Source organism: Myxine glutinosa, chromosome 11, assembly GCF_964187855.1.
Source record: "Myxine glutinosa chromosome 11, kmMyxGlut1.1, whole genome shotgun sequence".
NCBI classification, from domain to species: Eukaryota; Metazoa; Chordata; class Myxini; order Myxiniformes; family Myxinidae; genus Myxine; species Myxine glutinosa.
Window position 1 is genome coordinate 21,268,551 of NC_136271.1, and position 22,008 is coordinate 21,290,558.

The following is a 22,008-nucleotide window of genomic DNA, read 5'->3' on the forward strand; positions in this document are numbered from 1 at the left end:
GTTTCAGGGGGTAAGTCTCCGGGAGCCCCCATGATCAAAAATCAATAAATATGAATCGAAACATTTAAGCATGAGCAACCCTGCGGACCATCGAGTAGAGCGGTTGTATCGGGTTTCAGAGCAATTGGTAGTTAGGGGACAAGCGGGGATCCGAATTTTGGGGGTAACCCTACTCCCTTGCACGCCCCCACCCCTCCCGCCTCTCCCCCTGGGTACCCCATGATCCAAAATCAAAAAATTGAAGCCCAAGCTATTGTCCAGGCTACTGTATTGTATTCATCTGTAAAGTTTCAGAACATTCAGTCAGGTGATAAGGTAGGAGTAGCAAAAATAGCAAAAAGTTAATGGACGGACAGATGACCGAATGGACGGACAAATGTCCAGACATCACGACCCATTTTATAATGTCATCTCTTTGAGAATCGAGATGAGATGTCTTAAATGAATGAATGATCGTTTTAAGGCCATTTCCCCTGCTAGAGCGGGGGTTAGCCTTGCGGGCCCCATGACAATCATGGTTCCCTGTTTGAAGCAATGTTTTTATGGCTGGATGCCCTTCCTGACCCCAACCCTTGGTCACGCTTTTACGATGCGCAGGGATACGGTATACCTATTCTAAACCGGGGTACACACCGGGATCATTCATCCCAGCAAGCTGGTACTCAATTTGCCGACCTCGGAAGGATGACAGGCTGAGTCAACCCCCCTGGCGTTAATTCAGCGATCGACCAGGATTTGAACCCAGGATCCTCGGATCCCAAGCCAGCACCCTAACCGCTAAGCTAACTCTGCTATTCAAAACTTTCAAAAGAGGTATTAACTCAATGTGAATTTTTTTTTAGATATATAAAGAGGCTGAGATATAGAAAATCAGATGTGGGATTCTCATTCTGTAAGAATGCATGCAATCTCGGTGGGATGGGGAAGGACAGAGGACTGAGAGGCAGAAGAAGCAATGTCAAAAGTGAGGTGATAAAAAACTGAGTTGACCAACATGCCTAAGGTGAGCAAGAAGAAAACATGGGCAATCAGCCTACTGCTGAGATATGCCAATAAGTGGAAGAGCATTGGACATTGGAAGAGCATTGCCTCCAAGGGAGCAAGATGAGAAGCAGCTGCATAAGCTTAGAGTGAGAACCCATCCTCCATGTACTTCGGATGAAGCACAGGGGAGCACTGTATAAGAGTTGGTGTGTTTGCAACACATCCTGCCTGATTGCATCATACCGTTACTTCTGGCTGCATCGTGCCAGGGATCTCTGCCTGCATCTGACTGAGATTTCTGCCTGCAACCCGTGCTTCACAATCTACCTTCACGCATGCCTCTGGATCTGCTAGCAAGCTGCTCGGCCTCCATCCCCACAGGTTGCAGGCCACACATAAGCCAGGCTCATCTCCCATTATTTCATCCATCCCTTCACTAAATCACTTTCTAGGAAACACTTGGTGGGAGAGGCAGTATGAATCACTTGCTTGTACTTATTTATCACGTATGCTGAAACTGTCTTTATAAATCATTCAAAATAAAATTATTGCGTGTTTAAATCAGTGAGTGTTGTGACGCCTTACTTCCCACCATTGCATTGATTAATTCAGAACATAAGGAAACATGGGAGAAAACCACAATGATGTAATTTTTCCGAAAACAAAGGCCATTCTGTGCTTAGCCCACATGTACATAACGAAGCGTTTGAGCTCTGTCCTGGAGTTCAACAGACCAGGCATGCAGCAACTGTCGTCCGGCGTGGGATTTAAAATCTTTCGGCTCTGAGGGAAGTTCGGACTAAATTGGTGAAATATGAATTGAGCAGCTCCTTCTCCAAGGAGTTGGATTGTGAACCCATATGTTTACAAATTGACAAAGTCTGTTGTATAAATCAGACCATAAATCAGAATCAGACCAATCAGACCAAATCAGAACAAAGCATAAATCAGACCATTGGTGGCAGAAGAGTTTGCCTTAGAATTAGTTTGATTTCAAATAATGCACTAAACTGACATGTAGTAGATTGGGTTTTTCATTTTGTTTTGTTTTTATTCGTGATCTATGGCTCATAGTGGAGCTGCCACTCCTCCAAAGACCCCTGACAACTCCCTCTTCCGCTTTCACTCCACCCTTTTATCCCATCGAGATACTGAGACATTACCGGTGCTCTGCGCTCCTCCCTCCTTAATCATAATCGGGTACCAGCTCAGTCTGTAGGTGGGGCATACATATATGTGACCGTTTCACCTCGGTGGCTACCAATGACTCGAATAGCTAACGGCTCGGATTGCCAAGACAGATTTACAGAGGGGAGGACATTAAAAATGTGGTCAAAATGGTTGAGATTTTCAGACACAGGCATTAGGCAGGGGAGACGTTGTCTATCTTTTACAGAAATGACGTATATCTAATGTCATAATTCATTACTTCATGCTTATGCTGAGAAATACACTAAGGATATAACTGAACTATACTAATCAGTGTAAGCCTGGTGTTGGCCTAACGGTTAATGAGGCTGGCTTAATTAAGATATGAGGGCCTTCAGTTTGAGCCCCTGTCATGCCGTTGAAATAATACCAGGTGGGTTGACTGAGCTTGTCATCCTTCCGAAGTTGGCAAAATGATTACCAACTTACTGACAACAGGAGCACTGCATCAGTCACAGCCACACTAACAGAAAATTATGCAACCAGCAGCCACAGGCTGCATATGAAACAACTAGTCAGTGTTAACTCCTTGGAGCCATTTCCACAACACGATGTATATATATACAGTGCATTCAGAAAGTATTCAGACCCCTTCGCTTTTTTCACATTTTGTTATGTTGCAGCCTTATGCTGAAATCGTTTAAATTCATTTTTTCCCTCATCAATCTACACTCAATACCCCATAATGACAAAGAGAAAACAGGATTTTAGAAAGTTTTGCAAATTTATTAAAAAGAAAAAACTGAAATATCACATTTACATAAGTATTCATACCCTTTGCTATGACACTTGAAATTTAGCTCAGGTGCCTCCCATTTCTCTTGATCATCTTTGAAATGTTTCTACACCTTGATTGGAGTCCACCTGTGATAAATTCAATTGATTGGACATGATTTGGAAAGGCACAAACCTGTCTATATAAGGTCTCACAGCTGACAATGCATATCAGAGCAAAAACCAAGCCATGAGGTCAAAGGAACTGTCTGCAGAGCTCAGAGACAGGATTGTGTGTCGAGGCACAGATCTGGGGAAGCCTACAAAAAAATCTCTACTGCATTGAAGGTTCCCAAGTGCACAGTGGCCTCAATAGTTCTTAAATGGAAGAAGTTTGGAACAACCACGACTCTTCCTAGAGCTGCCCGCCCGGCCAAACTGAGCAATCGGGGGAGAAGGGCCTTGGTAAGGGAGGTGACCAAGAACCCGATGGTCACTCTGGCTGAGCTCCAGAGATCCTGTGTGGAGATGGGAGAAACTTCCAGGACAACCTTCACTGCAACACTCCACCGATCTGGGCTTTATGGCAGAGTGGTGAGACGGAAGCCTCTCCTCAGTGAAAGACACATGAAAGCCCACTTGGAGTTTGCAAAGAAGCACCTAAAGGACTCTCAGACTGTGAGAAACAAGATTCTGTGGTCTGATGAAACCATGATTGAACTGTTTGGCTTCCGTCTGGCCACTCTGCTTTTCTGAAATACCGACTTCTTTCCTGGATGTTCTGGCTGTGTCCATGTTTTGTTTACCTATCCAACCCCCACCCCCCTTCCCACGCCTCCTCCCCCCCACAGATCTCCCGATGTCCCTGCTCTCAAATGTTGTACTTGTGTGCTTCCCCCTCTCTCTCCATCTTGTCTCCCGCTCCCTTTATTTTGTCTTATGTGTCTGTTTGTTTTTTTGTCATTAATGTTAGCTCTTACACGAGCCTCGATCTTGTCTACAAAAAAAAAAAAAAAAAATTGGCTATTTCAAAGTAAAGTAAAGGAGAAGTACCTGTTTGAAATCTATTTATGTCTTACAACTTCTAAAAGGTGCCAATAATATTGTCCAGGCCATTTTAGGATTTCTGTTCCTGGTTTTATATTGGAAAGAAATGAAGAACTGCCCTGAAAGGGGAAGAAATGTTGTGGTTTTATATTGTGCGAAGCTCTGACAAGTCTGTTGTTGTGGTTTCATTGGTTAAACTAACTAGTGACAGCATTCCTTTGAATAACAATCAAATTTCACCTCACTTTACTGCGGTATGATCCGACCACATTCATTGCTGCATTAAACATACTCATGTGATGTCATTTGTTGAAGTTAGTTCCAGTGATGGGTAGAAAGAACTTACCCATGTTTTCAGGGTCAAGGAAAACAATCAACATAGTTTTGACGTCATCAGTGCATTATATACTGTGGGATATGCAAATTAGCATCCACCAATGCTGTATTATTAGATGTCGTTGAAAATAGATCAATGATTCTAAAAGAATGGTTTTCTGTAGACCTATGGGTGCATATTTTCTCTTCTAAATGTTAGATTCAGAAATATTTTGAATGGCCATGGACATGATTGGTTAAGCTCAGTGGCAAAGCAATCTCAAGAGCTGTTTGAGGACACCTCATGGTTGATGCAGCCCTCTCAACACAATGCTGGTGGCAAACACATTCAATCTCCCTATCCAGATATCCAGAACATATCCAGATGAAGAAGACATGGAAAGACTTCTGAAGAATTGTGACAAGAGGACACCATGGAAGAGGATGTCCAGGAAGATGAAATGAATGCTCTCAACCAAGATCTGGATAATGCTGGAGAGCTTTATGATGGCATTATGGTAGACCCTGGTGTTGCAGACGAGGTGTCATCCTCTGAAGCTATCCTTAAAATTGTGGACAAAATTAATACAAGGAAGACATCAATGCAAGACCTTTGGACTGCCAAAGTATGGCTACAATGCATGGAAATGGTAGGAATTGTCTGCATGTTCATAAAAGCAGAAAGAACTGGAAATTGGAGGTTGCACCTTTAAGCTGTTCAGGAGATGTTACCATATTTTGTCGCATCAGGGCATAATCTGGATGCCAAATCGGCATACATGTATTTACAAATAATGCACCAGCAAGAGGAGGATCATCTGGTTATGCATGCAAATTTTCAGAATGGCCTTCACGTCATTTGCAGAAGTGAACGGTATTGGACAGGACTTACTGAACGGTATTGGACAGGACTTACTGAACGGTATTGGACAAGAATAATGAAGCAAGTTTGGGCTAGATCCAACTTATACCTGCCCCATATACCACCTCTCTTCTCCCCTTCCTCCCTACCCCCACCCCTCCCCTTTACTAATAATGGCTTTACCTCAAGGTGGAGCTCTGTCATGCCTGTTGATTGGCTTTAACGACAAATTATCTGATTACCAATCAGATGTTTTAACGACTGACACAATGGTGTACATAAGTATAAAAGCAGCTATTTCTAGCACTATCCCTCCTTCTACTCCAACAATATGGCCCAATCCACACATTCTTGAGTGTTCTTGCTGTCAGATTTTGGAAATATGTGTGATGGTTTGCAGCTTCGCTGGACAGATTGCAATAATTCCAAAGATGATTGCAAAGCAGTTTGAGACGCAAAGCTGGTGTTGCTCTGGGTTCATACGATATGTGTTGCCCTTTTTCTTCACAAAAAATAATTTGGATTAAGCATTGCAAATTAAGCGGTTAGGGTGCCGGCTTGGGATCCTAGGATCCTGGGTTCGAATCCCGGTCGATCGCTGAATTAACGCCAGGGGGGTTGACTCAGCCTGTCATCCTTCCGAGGTCGGCAAATTGAGTACCAGCTTGCTGGGATGAATGATCCCGGTGTGTACCCCGGTTTAGAATAGGTACACCGTATCCCTGCGCATCGTAAGAGCGTGACCAAGGGTTGGCGTCAGGAAGGGCATCCGGCCATAAAAACATTGCCTCAAACAGGGAACCATGATTGTCATGGGGCCCGCAAGGCCAACCCCCGCTCTAGCAGGGAAAAACGTCCTTAAAACGATCATTCCTTTTTCATTCATTGCAAATGGTAGTTTAAATGCACAACAAAAATAGATCGTCTTTAGCATGCTCAAGTGCCAAATACTTGAAGGCACTTTGTGCTTCCTAACTAATAAAGAGTTGGATAAGTAGCATTTGAAGCATTTTTCAGGTCGGAAAACAGACATAGATCGAGGTTTTTGGCGATGTGGTCCAAGATAGCACACAAAAGCCACAAAAGCCAGCCCAGTAGTTGCCCAAATGCATGCCAACACTGCCTGCTAAATGACAGCCCCAGCTCGATACCAGTGCTGGCTGTCTGGGATGTGATTGATCACTATCACTAGTGCTGTAGTCAGTGAAGTAGGAAAGCTCTATGGAGGGCAAATGAAAGCAGTTAATGAGAGAAGTTCATGTGGTATTTGTACTGCAGTGACATAAAGAGAAAGGTGCAAAAATACATGAACCTTTCACCCTTACAAAACAACAATTTCTGCAAACTTTCACTCATTGGGCACAATGGATTCATCAAGGCGGGTGGAAAATATCACACACAGAAAAGTGAATAAGTAACCTTGTATGATATTAAGAATTTGATGTATATGGAGAGAGTTTGGCAAGCGGAAAGCTTTGAGTGAGTGCAAAGCAAGGGGTACTTCAACTGAACTGTCATTCTGATCTGATACTTCACAATGAGTGTTTTTTTCCAGCTTTACTACATCAGTGCAACCCTTACTCCCCTAAATATAATGATGTGTATATTTAAGGCAATATAACAGTAAAATAAAGAGAAACATCCAATCTGACAGCGAGGTTATGTTTTGCTTCAAATGCTGGAAGTCTTATCAACAGGACGTTATCAGTGAACTGCAAGGCGCATGCTGCTTTGCTCCATTCCAAACCTATCGGGAGTGTGTCTCCCCCCTCCCCCCCCCAACCCCCACTCGCTTTCCTCATGGGAGATAGGTCGCACAAACAGAAGAAACTTTCAAAACGACATGGAAACACGGAAGCCTTCAACTAACGACAAGATGGTCTTCCCGTTCTATAGCAAACCGTCCTCTTCGCTTGATGGATAGGAAACACTTCAGGATGTAGCTAAACTTTTGCCACTCACTTACAGGCTTCCTTCTGCTCATAAACAAAAATTTTTTTTTTTACAATTTCCTACAAAATCAGAAGCTTCAGTGGTTTTGGAAAGGAGATATTTTGTCAGTTATGTTTTCCAGGTATTAGCTTTTCATTGTATCACAAAGATAATATATTTTCACATTTCCTCATGAAGGTTAAATAAGCAGTAGTCACATCCTGCCATTTTTGTGCAAAATACAGTACATGGAATCTCTCCTCAAAATGACAAATGTGAATACCTCTCTCAATGGAAAGCACACTCCTTTTGGGTGTGATGATGTTGCATTGCTTTTTTGCCGAATGTTGGTAGAAAAGGTGACTGCACAACTGTCAGATGCACAACCATGACTCTTCTAGCACTACCGCTTCATTTCCAGCATATCACAAGAAGTTTCAAGTGATAATAATCTTCCTCATAACAAAAGTGACAAACCAGAAGCGAGGCAGGCTGAGGATAACAAGCTGAGCTGAGGATAAGTTGTGCCTCAGATAGCCAGCTGAGCCTGGGAATAACAAGCTGTGTCTAGGATAGCAAGCTAAGCAAGTTGTGACAAGTTGTGCCTCAGATAACTGCAACCTGAGCCTGGGATAACAAGTTGTGCCTCAGATAACAAGCTAAGCCTATGATAACAAGCTGAGCCAAAGACAACAAGCAATTCTGCATTAGCATGTTCTAAAGGGAAAATATATCTGTACAAAATGTTGTGCAACTGAAGAAGAAGAAGCAGAAGAAGAAGAAGAGGGGTTTTCTGGGGTGTGGTGATCTAATGCATGCTGGATATAGTCGAGCGCTCTTAGTGTGTGAAGGGAGAATTACACATTCTGAACGCACCATGTACTGCGCTTCATTCATCTTGGTAAGATCTGATCGATGGCCTGGTCTTTATACTATGCTTGAGTAGACTTTATACTTATACTGTATACGATTCAATATCTAATACGTTAATTGCTTGTGTGCCGAGGACTTGGGTGAATCGATTTCAATAAAGCCTCACTTCTGCGAACGAGGTCTTGGATGAATTCCATTACACATCGAAAACAAGACAAATATACACCACTCAAAAGTTTAAATAGAGGATTGGAAAGAGTTTTTGTGACAATAACATTTATAGTAACAGTACTTATAACTACAACAGCACTCTGTATAGCGCATACCTCCGCAGGCTGAACAGTTTACATTTTGTATTTCACTGAAAGGCAGGATCTGGATAGGGACCTGAACCAAAATGGAATTGGCTTGTTGTTGTCACCTACCAACGCATTCACCATGTTTTGTCATAACTCGTCCACAACTTTTTAAGATATCATGCTATATATAATTTTGAGCCCCATCTCTGAATGGTGAAGAATCACTTTAAAAAATTTAAACTCTCGTATCCGGATTTGGTTCTTCACCAAAATCTATTCAATTCGTCCTTGTCAATCACCCAACCTGTCCACCAAATTTCATCCGGGCCCGCCCCATACTTTTTGAGATATCATGCACACAAACAGACAAACAGATTGGGATGAAAACATAACCTCTTTCCATCCCAGATGGCAGAGGTAATTGGAGAAACAAGGCTAGTACAAGTGTATTCAGCCCCTCCCACACCCGACCCCAGTTCCCACCACCATACCCACGCGGCGGGAGGTGGTGTGTGTGTGTGTGTGTGTGTGTGTGTGTGTGTGTGCGTGTGTGTGTCATCTGTCTGGCCCATTACCTTTTTACCATTTGAGCATTTGTCATCAAATTCTTAACAAACCTTTATTATGAAAATATGGAGAAAATCATTTAAAATTGTCAAAATGTGAAAGGCAAAGTCATAGTGACTATAAATAGCCCTTATTAGCCCTGCCATAGTGTGCCAAGCGCTAGTCGCCTTGCTTTTTCAATTGCTTCTGTCTTTATTTATTTACCATAGAGCTTCAGTATGTCTGTCCAGACGTTAACATTTTTACCAATTGAGCATTTGTCATCAAATATTATACACTGCTCCTTTCCTATGCCATCTCCAGGTGCTGCATGACGTCATCACCGGACACCGAAGGGGCCCGCCGATGACGCGCGCTGAAAGGGAGTACTCAGTTTTCACTCTGGTTGTTTGTTTATTTTCTTGTTTTTACTTGTGAAAATCGAAGGTTTTTCAAGTATTGTACGCATATTGTTTGGTGTCTGGTGTTGGCTTAGCGGTTAGGGTGCCGGCTTGGGATCCTAGGATCCTGGGTTCGAATCCCGGTTAGGGTGCCGGCTTGGGATCCTAGGATCCTGGGTTCGAATCCCGGTCGATCGCTGAATTAATGCCAGGGGGGTTGACTCAGCCTGTCATCCTTCCGAGGTCGGCAAATTGAGTACCAGCTTGCTGGAATCAATGATCCTGGTGTGTACCCCGGTTTAGAATAGGTACACCGTATCCCTGCGCATTGTAAGAGGCGACCAAGGGTTGGCGTCAGGAAGGGCATCTGGCCATAAAAACATTGCCTCAAACAGGGAACCATGATTGTCATGGGGCCCGCAAGCCTAACCCCTGCTCTAGCGGGGAAAATGGCCTTAAAACGATCATTCATTCATTCATTCATTCATTTTGTACGCATATTGTTTGGTCTTGTGCGTTATTCTGTCTGTTTGTCTGTATGTCAGTCACCTATAGGTCACAATTTTCAACCGATCTTCACAAAACTTCACCAAATGGTAGAGTTGGTCATAAGCAAGAAGCCTATTGTTTTTGGGGTCAAAAGGTCAATAGGTCAACATAGGCCAAAGGTCACCACCTTTGTAAAATTTCTGAAATCCTCAATTTTCATCCGATTGACTTGAAATTTTAAGAGGATTTGCATATATGGTCACTGAATTCAACAGGATATGTCTGTCGGCCTAAACATGGACACCGTTGATTGGCTGCTCACCATGGTCACATGGCAGCTGAGCACAATTCTTTGGCGGTTGTTCTCTCGTTAATGTGCAAATAAAAACGCGGGAACATTGGTGATTGCTAATCTCAACATCATAAAGTATATCTGGTGTGAAAATGGGTTGCCTAAAAACATTTGCATCGAGATGACAGCCTAACGATTTTGGCCTATGGTCCAGTAGCCGATAGCCCGTGTTCAAGTACAATGGATGTTATTAATGATATTTCTCTGTAATTTCCTTTTTTAAATGTTGCTAATTATCTTGTCCCAGAAGTTTTATCTGTCCCAGAACTTTTATTAGAGGTACGCATGATTTGTTTAACCTAAATATTGACTAGACCACCGGACAACTGGCACACACCTTTGACCTGTACGAACATAATTTCACTTGATGTGCCGAACAATGCGATAACCGTCAATGTCAAGTCAGTTAGGAGGTTTTTTTCAGCACGACTATATTCATACAACTTATATCTTGATTTAAAAAAATTTTTGTGGGGTAATTTCCCATGTCAGTTGCACTTTAACAGTATCTGGATATATTTCATATGGATGTACTTTTGTCTTCATGAGTTAATTACTTGCACAGTCGAAGGTGGACGGAGGTTATGTTTTCACCCCAGTCTGTTTGTTTGTCCGTCTGTGAGCAGGATATCTCAAAAGGTTACGGACGGATTTGGGCGAAACCTGGTAGACAGATTGGGTGTGTGACAATCACGAACTGATTCAATTTTGGTGAAGATCCGGATCTCGATAAGATAAAAAAAAATACTTTCTAGGTAATTCTTGACCATTGAGAAACGGGGCCAAAAACAATATGTTGCAGAATAGTTCAAAATGTTGTGGGTGGATTATGAGAAAACTTAGTGGATTAGTTGTGTTGGTGATAAGAACAAGCCGATTCGATTTTATTTAAGTTCCGAATCCAGATCCAGCCAATCAGTGGGATACAAAACGTAAACTGTTCAACCTGGCGGAGGTATGCTCTCTACCGAGTGTTGTTCTAGTTGTTCATGTTCTCATGTTAAAAATATAGTTGATGATGTCGTCTGGAATTTCAGCTTTGTGCAATTTAAATGCAATAAATAATCTATTCCTATTTTTTTTAAATTGTATGTTCAACTTTTATAACTGAGTTTAATACATTAAATTCTAATCTGTGTTTGTAAACAATCAATCGTGAATAGTAATCTTCATCCAACAGTGTTTACACCGTCCATCTATCCAGTATAGCATTTCATACCAGGTCAAAAAAGCTCGGTGAGCTAGTTTATGTCAAACCAGTTTAAATCCATGGAGTAGCATCAAAAGTACTATGTGACTGTACAAACTAGGCTGACACCGGTATAAACCAGAATAAAGCGCAAGTGTAAATGTGGCCCAGAAGTTCTATTTGAGATACAGCCTAATGTACATGATTGAGTTTAGTCAGAGTGAAAACGAAGCCAATCACACAATAACCCCAATAAAGATACTCATTACACTGAAACAAGCAGACTTACAGTGAGCCACACATCCATTTCCCAACCAAAGATATCAAGTTAAGCATTCAAAAACGTCATGTGCACAAGAACTGCCATCATGGAATGTCTCAATCGCTGTCATAAACATGCCAGAAATTCCACGAGGCAAATAAACACAGCCCTTTTGTGAAACATCTCTTGACTTCTATGTTCATTCAGGCACCAAGGCAGTTTGCTGCCATTATTCCTTCAGACATGCTGTATGAAAGTCAATGCACGAAGGGCTAAGCCCATTGTCCTCGATTTAAAAAAGGGTATTGCAACCTCACCCGCAGTCCATCTCGGACTGCCATGTATCAACTGCTGCCTCTGTCTCTACATTTTAATGGGATTCAGGATTGGAAAATATTCTTTCTCAGCTTACAAATTGTGCATTTTCAGCCACGTTTGCCTGTGCAGCATTCATGAAAGGACTGTCGGCACAGTCGGTTCGCAAAGCCAAATGGAGGTTCAACAACATCGAGCACAGCTGGGTGTGCGTTCTGCGATCCCCTGTGGGTTACCTTCTGCATATACCAGTTACTTGGAAACAAGGCCACATTACATTGCCATGAGTGTTTCGAAGAAGAGTGAACAGGATCAGAGCAATGAGAGAGCTGAAGCCATTGTGGATGTACTTTCATCAGAGCTCGACGTATTGTGTTTTTAACAACTCAGCCTCTTGCAATGAAAATCCCTCATTAAGTAGTCTAAATGTTTAATTCGTGAAATTCAGTCATGGCCGACATTTGAAAGTGCGGTAGCAACTTATTTATCAGTTGAACCTCCTTTCAATCAGCAACTCCATCCAACACCACTATTTGATCCTTCAGCACCACTGCCCACCACCACGTCAAAGAGATTTTCATATCCATACGTGACCTCTTGTGCACGTCATAACATTACTGCTTGGGTGCCTCATACAAAGCTGGATGTGCAAAATATTTGTTTGCTCAAAGTCTCATCATTCCTTTTCAACTTCCTGCAGATTTCCTGTTCTTATTATTTCTAAAGCCTTAAAGGGTACACATGAACAATGCATCAATTATTTGCAGATACCTATTGAATTATACACATAAAGATAGTTAAAATTCATAGCCACAATTTCAACCAAACAACCACATCACTAAGATCTGAAGAATTTATGTACTTCCAAAAAAGTTTGTTTCCAAAAATAGTCATCTCAATATAGTTATCGAAATAGTACCAATAGCTGAGCAAAAGCCTGTGTGGAATCTTCACGAGCAGCTGCATCCAGTAAGAAAGGGTATAAGGTGTTGAACAGCTGGGAAGGTAATTGGGAATAGAATGGGCGCTCCCAGTGAGAGATTGTTGAGACCAAAAATATCAGGGACAATCGTGATTTAACCTAACTGCCTCCATTTCTGGACCTGATAGCACAGACTCCACGGGGTGCAACAAGGCAGCGTGTTGCTGAAGATAAGGTTGATGTTTTAAATAAATGGAAATTGTCTTTAGATTTACTACACCGCTGAGACCCTACTCTCACCCTCCTACAATAATTCCTCTCCTTCTGCTGTGGTGCAACAGTTGTTGTCCACTGTTTTTATTTCGCCTCATTTTGTCTGTTGATCCGTTGCCCCCTGTTGACCTGCTCGTCGATGAGCGTCAATACCAGTACTGCATTGAAAATATATTTTCCCTCAACCGGCCTAGTTTTGATCCTCAACCGAGCTATAAACTGCTACCCTGGTGTTTTGCAGGCAATGTGGACACATCAATGTGCGGACCATCTTTCAGGAGGATGTGGGGTTAAGCTGGAGCACCGAGTTACCAGCACTGATCGTTGATGCACGTCAAATATCCCACAGTGTCGTTCACAAAGGGTCAGTGAGTTCCCACGGGCACCCAGAACAACTTCAAAAGTCCTGCCTCAATTGTGGTCTTCTTGGACATTCCTGAACACCAGGTTAAACTCCTTGCTATCTTAGAGTGTGGTTGCTATCTGGGCAGCAGTTTCTGTACTATATATAAACAAATTCACCAAGTAGTTCACATATTTAAAGTGAGCAACCCATTCCACCATAGAGGATAAGGACATGACAATACATCAGTGCATTTGGCATGAATCGCAAACACATTAGTGAACAAATCAACTTATAATATGGAGTTTTAACCCGAGATCGCAGCATCATATGAAATACAAAGATGGAAACCAAAAAACACCAACCCTTTTGGCTGACCCTTTACCGAGCTGGCACAATGATAAATTCATAGCTGATAACCAAAAAGCTGGTGTTTGGGGTGTTCAAAAAGTTATACAAATGAGATACTCGCAATAGTCTGATGCACACCAAGGCCTCCAATATATACGTACTCATGTATATAAGTAGTATGACAAAATATTTTCTTTCTAAAATAATGAAGCATCTTGGACTATTATGAGTATCCCAATCATAGAACTATTGTCGAATGGTCAATCCCTAGTAATGTAATGATAGTGTATGTTGGCTGTTTCCATGCATTAATTTGACCAGTGAAATATGACAGCATTAACATGCACACACACACACACACACACACACACACACACACAATTCAGCTGCTATGTTTTTGTGGTGATTGATTGTGAACTGTGTTACTGTCACCACGGTCCCTCCTCCACCAGGCTGATTGACAGGCAACATCTCGCTCACCTCTCTTGACGAGACATGTAGGTATGCAATTTTGTGCCTATTTTGTGGAATCCTTTCAAGTTGTAAAAATGTTAAGTAGTCGTGGACCTTCCCACTGTAAAATGCAGTAGATTAGTGTTTAATCCAAGTGCTGAGCTTAAAATAATTTCAAGGTAGGCTGTCTGAAAAGAAGAAGAAGAATTGGGAATGGTTGTTTTTGGTCTGTCAATTTTGTCGCTTAACATTTCATGAAAACTCAGTCCAAGAGCTTCATGTATGTTGTTGGATGTGAATTCCTCCAAAGATGACTCGCAGGTGCTTTATAGATTTTAATACAAGTTTGTATCTTGGTAAATATTTTTGAGGATTTGTGTTGCATTAAGCATACTAGCAACGGTACCCACCCTACGGGCGGGGCTTCAATTGGGAGGCCCAAATGAAAAGGCAAAATATCAGAAATTGAAGGCTTTTTTATTTTAAACGATTTATATAAACATCCGTTAAATCATATCACACGCAAATCATCAAAATCTAAACAGTATTTGTAGAATTTCAATAAAAGCCACATCACTGTTCATATCGGTAAATATTATTCCATCTTGTTTGGAAAAACTGGAAAATTGGAAAATTGTGAAAAAAAATTGGAAAAACAATATAGCCCATTTTACTCCAGGGTGTCCCAGGATTACCCACCCAAAATTTCGTTGCGATCGGTTCAGCCGTTTTTGCAGTACCCTGGAACAGACGGACGGACAGACAGACAGACAGACATTTGGTGAATTATAGTAGGATGGAGTGTCCGTATGGAATATCCGATATATCCCTATATCGTAATTCCCACCGACTTCCTGATATTATAAACATTACAGGTATTTTTGAAATTATCTACTGGAAGTCACAAAATGAAATAAACTTCATCTCCAAACGAAGTAATGACCCCAGAATTAATTATACCCCAACGTTACGATAGCGAATTGAGGGATATGTCCACAGTCAGTATAGTATATTTCAATATGACGTTTACACTTGTTGTAAAGGCAAGATGGACCAATGGTGCTATTTTACCATGTTTGGTGATTGCTGACAAGCATGCATCAACGAAGATGGTTGTGAACAAAACCTACAGAAAAATATATGCAATTTGGTTGCCTCACTTCCTAAGCTTGTTGTTGTTGTTGTTGTTGTTGATGATGATGATGATGATGATGATGATGATGATGATGATGATGATGATGATGATGATGATGTTGTTGTTGTTGTTGTTGTTGTTGTTGTTAAAAGTTGATCCTGTCAATTTCCATGTTCTTGGGGAAATAATACGGTTGTCGAAAGTTATCATAGTATAATGACAACTGATAAACATATAATCGTCGGATTAAAACGTTCAGAGGATTGGTTTTTACCAACGTAAACACTGTGTGACGTCATTGAGGATTCGGTCCATTTAGTTCAACTACCAGCACACAATCATTGGATCACAATGACTTACTCTGAGGAACATTGAAGAATCTTCAATGTGTACAACCTAACACAAAGAACAGCTAGTTAAACGTCCAAATCCAAAGGATGGCATTCCTCAAGATGCAGAACCACATCCATGATTTGCCTCAGCATGTCAGTTTCAGTGAGATTTCGTTCTAGAGAACAAACCCTGTCTGACCAGAATGCTCAGAGGTGAGCAGACTACCTGATGAACAATAACAGATCATCATCATCATCATCATTGTCACATTCATTCCAGGGATTGGCTATCATAGAACGCTGTTCCAATCTATCTTCAATCGCCATAACAAAATATATATATATATCATCCATCTTTGACCTCCTCATCCATTCCATTATCCTGCCGATTTTATTCCCTGCCTTCCTCTTGCTCTTCTTCCATCAATCTTATCAGTCAGTATCATTTTTTGTCCGTTATGGAAGCAATCACATTGACCATCCTGCCAGCCCCCACTTTGGCCATTATGGACCCAATCCCATTGACCATCCTGCCAGCCCCCACTTTGGCCATTATGGAACCAATCACATTGACCATCCTGCCAGCCCCCACTTAGGCCATTATGGAACCAATCACATTGACCATCCTGCCAGCCCCCACTTTGGCCATTATGGAACCAATCACATTGACCATCCTGCCAGCCCCCACTTTGGCCATTATGGACCCAATCCCATTGACCATCCTGCCAGCCCCCACTTTGGCCATTATGGAACCAATCACATTGACCATCCTGCCAGCCCCCACTTAGGCCATTATGGAACCAATCACATTGACCATCCTGCCAGCCCCCACTTTGGCCATTATGGAACCAATCACATTGACCATCCTGCCAGCCCCCAATTTGGCCATTATGGAACCAATCACATTGACCATCCTGCCAGCCCCCACTTTGGCCATTATGGAACCAATCACATTGACCATCCTGCCAGCCCCCACTTTGTCCATTATGGAACCAATCACATTGACCATCCTGCCAGCCCCCACTTTGGCCATTATGGAACCAATCACATTGACCATCCTGCCAGCCCCCACTTTGGCCATTATGGAACCAATCACATTGACCATCCTGCCAGCCCCCACTTTGGCCATAATGGAACTAATCACATTGACCATCCTGCCAGCCCCCACTTGGTCCATTATGGAACCAATCACATTGACCATCCTGCCAGCCCCCACTTTGGCCATAATGGAACCAATCACATTGACCATCCTGCCAGCCCCCACTTTGTCCATTATGGAACCAATCACATTGACCATCCTGCCAGCCCCCACTTTGGCCATTATGGAACCAATCACATTGACCATCCTGCCAGCCCCCACTTTGTCCATTATGGAACCAATCACATTGACCATCCTGCCAGCCCCCACTTTGGCCATTATGGAACCAATCACATTGACCATCCTGCCAGCCCCCACTTTGGCCATTATGGAACCAATCACATTGACCATCCTGCCAGCCCCCACTTTGGCCATAATGGAACTAATCACATTGACCATCCTGCCAGCCCCCACTTGGTCCATTATGGAACCAATCACATTGACCATCCTGCCAGCCCCCACTTTGGCCATAATGGAACCAATCACATTGACCATCCTGCCAGCCCCCACTTTGTCCATTATGGAACCAATCACATTGACCATCCTGCCAGCCCCCACTTTGTCCATTATGGAACCAATCACATTGACCATCCTGCCAGCCCCCACTTTGGCCATTATGGAACCAATCACATTGACCATCCTGCCAGCTCCCACTTTGTCCATTATGGAACCAATCACATTGACCATCCTGCCAGCTCCCACTTTGTCCATTATGGAACCAATCACATTGACCATCCTGCCAGCTCCCACTTTGTCCATTATGGAACCAATCACATTGACCATCCTGCCATCCCCCACGTTGCCCATCCTGTCAGCCCCCAAGTTGCCCATCCTGCCATCCCCCATGTTGGCCATCCTGCCATCCCCCACGTTTCCCATCCTGCCATCCCCCATGTTGCCCATCCTGCCATCCCCCACGTTGCCCATCCTGCCAGCCCCCACGTTGCCCATCGTGCCATCCCCCGTTGCCCATCCTGCCATCCCCCACGTTGAACATTAACAAATACTGTATTTCTATGACGACTGATATTCATTCATTCTCTCTGTGTATCTCGTGCTTTGCCCGAAGGCAAAGGCAAGAACGGTTGTTTGCCTTTGCCTTACCTGGGTTGGTCATGCAGGACAGGGATATGAAATTTGTTCAGGGCGTCGGCAATAACTCCCCTACTGTTCGTGCAAGACACCGTGGGAACTTGAATGTCCACAAAGCAAAGCCAGAAGGGGCGCTCAGCTTCAAGCTCAAAGGTGAAGGTGCACTCACTAGCTCTGCAACAACCTGTCGGACGATTACCGTTACCTTTCTTCACAACCCTCACTCTCATGATATTTCTCCACAGTTTCTTATTTCCGGGTGCAGACTTATTGATCAGCCCTCGCAAATCTCAACACAAGAATCATCAGCTGCAGCCATCACGCATTTTCTATAGATCGTCTAATGCAGACTGCGCCACATGAATTATTTATTATTTTGCAATAGCGGGACCTGTACAGGTAGATGCAATAACAGAGCACGAAAAACCGTGCGGTGATTTAAAAAGCGGAAAAACAACAATCCCCCCCTCGCCCCTCCCCTCCATCTCCGACCCCCACCCCGTATTGGCGAGGATGGGAAGATGTGCAAGAAGATGACGCAGAGAGGAATGATGAGAGCCGGAAAGGCGCGGCAGGAAAACTCTTCTTCATTCTTGGACATCTTTTCCTGCTGTTTCTTGTTTTCATTCAGATTCTCGATCATTGTTTTGTTTGCATTAAATCCTGTGGTAAACGCGATCGCTTGATGATGATGAGAATGGGCGAATCGGCGGAGCCGTGAGGTGAATCCGCAGGCAATATTATTGATAACATATATATGATGATATATGATCAAAAAACCGGGATGAAGGGGAAAAAACCCCCAATAAAAATGTGGGAGGAATAAATGAGAGCAAAGTATAATAATTCTTACCTCAGTTGAACACTTCGCTTCTCTCCTCAGGTTTCCTCGCTCTTTCCGTCGATCGATGGTTCTGGCGCTCTCTGCCCGTGAGAGCGAGCGCGCCCCGCGGAGGGACACGGACTACACGACGCGCAAACAATCCCCCCTAATCTCGTCCTGTTCCAGCTGTCCACCCGCGCGTCGCGCTTTTTCAACTGTGGTTTCCGTGCCGAGAGTTCTGCCCGAGGGTGCGTGGTCGGGGCGAGGCGGGGTGTGGACTGCGGCTGTGAGGCGCAACGCACGATAGAGCGGCTCCAACGGCGAAAGGATACACGAGTCGAGTGGACGTGCGCCGCATGTAGGATGGGGATCCGCAGGGTCGCGGTGCGCATGCGCTCTGTACACCTGCCCGCTTGCTGCTCATCGTCGTTTGCAAATGCTGGAGCGAGGTAGTGTGACGAGTGTAGCGTGACTATGGTGTCCAGGTCAGCGCTATGCTGTTATTAACTCTTGAATTTACCTGGCCTGGTGAACATTCCCATCTATAGTATATTCCTTGTGCTTTACACGTTGGGAACCCAGATTCAAATACCAAATCGGCTTACATTCCCATCCATACTGGTACGCGGTACCTATACTAAATGCACTATGTAGTGTATTCGTTTTTTTCCAATGTATAGGCCTACTGATGTCTTTGTAATTCAAAGTACATTACATTGATTCCTACTCATCACCTTGTTCTACTGGTGATTTATTTACAAGCTACTCCATGAAGCTTACATTTTTAAACGTTAAAAAATTGGCCGATCCAGATTGGCTTTGGTAGTGGGGATTGATAATGAGGTTGGAAGTGAGGATGGTAATGAGGTTGGAAGTGAAGATTGGTAATGATTGAGGTTGGGAGTGAGGATTGGTAATGAGGTTGGTAGTGAGGCTGGTAATGAGGTTGGAAGTGAGGCTTGGTAATGATTGAGGTTGGGAGTGAGGATTGGTAATGAGGTTGGGATTAAGGATTGGTAATGAGGTTGGAAGTGAGAGCTGGTAATGAGGTTGGGAGTGAGCTTTGGTAATAAGGTTGGGAGTGAGGATTGGTAGTGAGGTTGGAAGTGAGGATTGGTAATGATTGAGGTTGGAAGTGAGGATTGGTAATGAGGTTGGAAGTGAGGCTGGTAATGAGGTTGGAAGTGAGGATTGGTAATGATTGAGGTTGGGAGTGAGGATTGGTAATGAGGTTGGAAGTGAGGATGGTAATGAGGTTGGAAGTGAGGCTTGGTAATGATTGAGGTTGGGAGTGAGGAATGGTAATGAGGTTGGAAGTGAGGATTGGTAATGATTGAGGTTGGAAGTGAGGATTGATAATGAGGTTGGAAGTGAGGATGGTAATGAGGTTGGAAGTGAGGATTGGTAATGATTGAGGTTGGGAGTGAGGATTGGTAATGAGGTTGGGAGTGAGGCTGGTAATGAGGTTGGAAGTGAGGATTGGTAATGATTGAGGTTGGGAGTGAGGATTGGTAATGAGGTTGGGATTAAGGATTGGTAATGAGGTTGGAAGTGAGAGCTGGTAATGAGGTTGGGAGTGAGGTTTGGTAATAAGGTTGGGAGTGAGGATTGGTAATGAGGTTGGAAGTGAGGATTGGTAATGATTGAGGTTGGAAGTGAGGATTGGTAATGAGGTTGGAAGTGAGGATTGGTAATGATTGAGGTTGGAAGTGAGGATTGGTAATGAGGTTGGGATTAAGGATTGGTAATGAGGTTGGGAGTGAGGGTTGGTAATGAGATTGGGAGTGAGGGTTGGTAATGAGATTGGGAGTGAGGATTGGTAATGAGATTGGGAGTGAGGATTGGTAATGAGGTTGGGATTAAGGATTGGTAATGAGGTTGGAAGTGAGAGCTGGTAATGAGGTTGGGAGTGAGGATTGGTAATGATTGAGGTTGGGAGTGAGGATTGGTAATGAGGTTGGGATTAAGGATTGGTAATGAGGTTGGAAGTGAGAGCTGGTAATGAGGTTGGAAGTGAGCTGGTAGCTGGTAATGAGGTTGGGAGTGAGGATTGGTAATGATTGAGGTTGGGAGTGAGGGTTGGTAATGAGGTTGGAAGTGAGAGCTGGTCGGGAGGTTGGGAGTGAGGATTGGTAATGATCGAGGTTGGGAGTGGCAAGTGAGTGTTGGTAATGAGGTTGGGAGTAAGCATTTGTAATGAGGTTGGGAGTGAGGGTTGGTAATGAGGTTGGGAGTGAGGATTGGTAATGATCAAGGTTCGGAGTGAGGATTGGTAATGATCAAGGTTGGGAGTGAGGATTGGTAATGATCAAGGTTGGGAGTGAGGATTGGTAATGATCAAGGTTGGGAGTGAGGATTGGTAATGATCAAGGTTGGGAGTGAGGATTGGTAATGATCAAGGGTGGGAGTGAGGGGGTTTTTTTGTCTAGGCCGAGGCTTGTGTAAGAATTAACACATAGAACATTTAATAAAGGGAGCGGGAGACAAGAAGGGGAGAGAGAGGGAAGCACAACAACAGTAGAGAACAGGGACATCAGGAGATCTGTGGAAGGGAGGGCTGGGGTGGGGTACACGGGATAAACAAGATGGACAGACACGACAGGGGCTTTCAGGAAAGAAACGGAATTTGAAAGAGGTAGATTTGGGGTGGAATAACGGGGGCAGAAAACATCAATGTTTTGGATGGGGGAAGATAGGAGATGGTGGTGAACAGCTGTTTTAAAGACCTGGAGGGAGGAGTGGGATTGAAGAGAGTGAGGGAGTTTGTTCCAGAGGCGGGAGACAAGAGGAATGAAGGAGTGAAGGTGAGCAGAGAGTCTTTTGCTTTTGGCAGTTTAACCATAAGAGGGTTGCTGGCAGATCTTGTGCGACCTGTAGGAATATTTGGGGGACAAAGCCCAGAGAGAGCTGGGGGGGGGCAAGGCCGGAGAGGAGTCCGTAGAAGACAGAAAGACCACCAACCTGCCTGCGGCGAGTAAGTGAAAGGCCCTCGGAGATAGCTTCATCGCGGGAGATTCCAATGATTCTGAAAGCTTTGGTTTCAACAGCGTGAAGACGAGCTAGGTGTGAGGCAGGAGCACCAGCCCATAGGGGAGAACAGTAATCCATTTAGCTGCGGATGAAAGACTTGCATGTGGTGAGGAGCTCAGGTGTGCAAAGGAAGGACCGCACGACCGAGGATGCCCAGTCGGCGACTGGCTTTGGAGTCCAGCTTGGAAATGTGGTTTTCCCAGGAAAGATCATGGCAGATAGTGAGACCCAAAAGCTTGAGCGACAGAACATCTTGGAGAGGATTGTTCAGAAAGTGGATGGGAGGGTTGTCCAGTCGGTCTTTTCGGAGAGACAAAGTAAGAGTGT

The 22,008-nt window shown here is 43.7% G+C and overlaps 1 protein-coding gene across 1 annotated transcript in view; it reads right to left on the minus strand.

Moving 5' to 3' along the window:
- LOC137436478 (spectrin beta chain, non-erythrocytic 1) overlaps positions 1-19,029 on the minus strand; it is a 213,486-nt gene extending 194,457 nt beyond the window's left edge. The window contains exon 1 of the mRNA XM_068130302.2: positions 18,682-19,029. The gene's annotated coding sequence lies outside the window, so the exon portion shown is untranslated. The remainder of the gene's footprint in view (positions 1-18,681) is intronic.
- Positions 19,030-22,008: the final 2,979 nt, after the last annotated feature.